Source organism: Manduca sexta, chromosome 25 (genome assembly GCF_014839805.1).
Source record: "Manduca sexta isolate Smith_Timp_Sample1 chromosome 25, JHU_Msex_v1.0, whole genome shotgun sequence".
Taxonomy (NCBI): Eukaryota; Metazoa; Arthropoda; class Insecta; order Lepidoptera; family Sphingidae; genus Manduca; species Manduca sexta.
In genome coordinates, this window is record NC_051139.1 from 11,238,765 (window position 1) to 11,241,417 (window position 2,653).

The window sequence follows — 2,653 nt, forward strand, 5'->3', positions numbered from 1 at the left end:
CATGATATCAGTGACGCATCTGTTTGCACAACTATTCTATGATTTGCCGTGTTCGCGTAACACGAACAAACTTATGTATAGTAAATATTTACGTTGTTTTTCCATCTTCGTCCGTTTGTATGAGGAACGACAATACAAATTACCGCCATGACAACTTGAAATATAAATTATGTAAAATTGCATTGTTTAAGGACAGGTCAAAGTATTTATCCTTTTAACTCTAAGTGACAAAAGAAACGTTAATATATGTGTAAAAAGGCTTTTCTTATTCCTACTAAAAGTGGTATTTTTTCTAATTACTGAATTGGAACCGAAATAATCCAAAAAGTTTTGAATTTAACTAGTCATCTATACATATAAAGTCCCCTTTTCTGTCTGTTTATATGTTATTGATTTTTTGAAATCTACTGAACGGATTTTTATGGAATTTGGTATGAAGATAGTTTTAGACCCTGGGAAGGTTATAGGCTACTTTATAACCCGGGAAAATATATAGCGGGTCCTTTGGAATTTATTAAAATTTAAATTGCTATCGTCGATATAGATTTACGCACTATTTCCTTGGGCTTGGCCACTGCTAGGTCTAAAGAGGTTATTGCTGATGATTCAATCGGTAGGTAAAAGAACAAATAAATTATATTGCAATAAAACTATATTTCAGATTTTATCAAGGATTATTATTATAATTTTCTTTCGACGTTTCGAAGACTTTGCAGCCTTTACGGTCCCTCTGCGTCCATTAATTATAATATAAAAAATGAAAAAAAGTTTTATTTCATGTCTCACATTCGCGTAAACATATGAAATCATTAAATATATTATCATTTGACTGAAAAAGACGGCAAATAACTAATTTATTTTATTTATCCAACTGCAATTGTTAATTTTGTGTTACATTAAAGCCCACTAACTTTAATACGGCTTTTGAAAAATCATTCTTCAAAATAATATCTATCTCAGTAAATAAACCTAATCATAAACAGAATAATATCTCGTAAAATTTTATTACTGTCTAGTTTTCGTGACAGTTTAATTGTTCTCTAAGAGGCTTAGATTTTATTTATTACTGAAAACATTTGATATACTTAACGTTTCCAGCTTTGCTTTGAATGACGAGACGAGGTTACCGTTCGCCTTATGGTAAGCAATACGACCGCCCATAAACAGTAGAAACATCATCCACGACCTTGAATTATAAAGTATTGTTTCATGCGAAGGTTGCGGCTGTATACACTTGCGCACCCCGCTATCTTCGATATTAGGGAGTGAGAGTCAAATGGCGTGGTTTTAGTCGGTAGGATGGTTTATACCGGCGAGTCCGGCAGAAAACCGTAAAAGGATTTCCCCGTGTTAAAAAATAAATAAAAAAGTGTTTTGGTATTCTACTGCGCTCGCTATCCTAAGACATGAGATGTTAAGTCTTATTATGTCTAGTAGTTATACTGGCTACAATATCCTTCAAACCGGAACACAATAATGACTACACACTCCTGCTTGGCGGCAGAAATAGACATTGTGGTGGTACTTACCCTGTCGAAATCTCCCATATGAGAGATCTACCTCCAGTAAACAACGGTTAAGGGTTCTAACAGGCCGGCATTATTGTATCGACTGTCGAGGGATAAACATCTCTCGTCAGTTGGCGTTCTATGGACCCCACTTCACTTTCAATCAGGTGTAGTAAGATTACTATGCCGTGCCCAAATACAAAAAAACAGTTTGTGTATTTACCTCTTCTACATAACTTTGACTTTCACTGATCAGTATGTTTGGTTGTAAAATTAACACGTTTCTGGTATACTGACGTCAGTCATGACTGACGTGAACTTGACACTTGACCCCGTCATTACAGAATGACTATAAGTTCAGTGTGCCATACGTAAACATTTATAGACCACAAGTATCACAATATGACGAAATTGTAATACAGATTACAGCTAGGTTTACTAGGGTTAAATGTATGTCAGGGCAACTTGCTAGCTATTCAAGGATAATGTATATATTTGCTAGTCTTGTCTTACTTAATGGTAATTGGGTTTATTTTGTTCTTGACTATTGAGATAAATTTGAGGTCTATTTGTGTAGCCATTTATAGAGAGGCTCATTTTGATGAATTCTGTTTAAACCACAATAAGACTGACAGTTTGCTTGTGTGGACAGCGGCGATAGTCTAGTTGGGAGTGGAACGGACTGCTGAGACAAATGTCCGCAGGTTCAAAACCCAAAGCACCACGTCCGACTTTTCTAAAGTAATGTGTGAATTATTTGTGAGTTATCGCTTGCTTTTAATGGTGACGAAAACCTCGTGAGGCAACCTGCATAATGAGTAGTTGTCCATAATAATTTTGAAGGTATGTGAATTCTATCAACTCGCACTAGGTCAGCGTGGGAGACCAAGGCCTAAACGCTCTCAGTAGTAGAGGAGGCCGTGCCCAGCAGTGGGACGGTAAATAATACAGGGCGGATATTATTATTATTGTATTATTATCCGCTGGTCTGAGTTATATATCACGTCTTATTTGAATTGTTTCACGCATAATATTAACTGCAGCGTATACTTATGAGAAGGAAAAGATCAATTTTATAAAGACACCGAGATTATGGTCGACATAACTTTCATTACTTTTATTTAGCAATGCATTCAAGATAATAT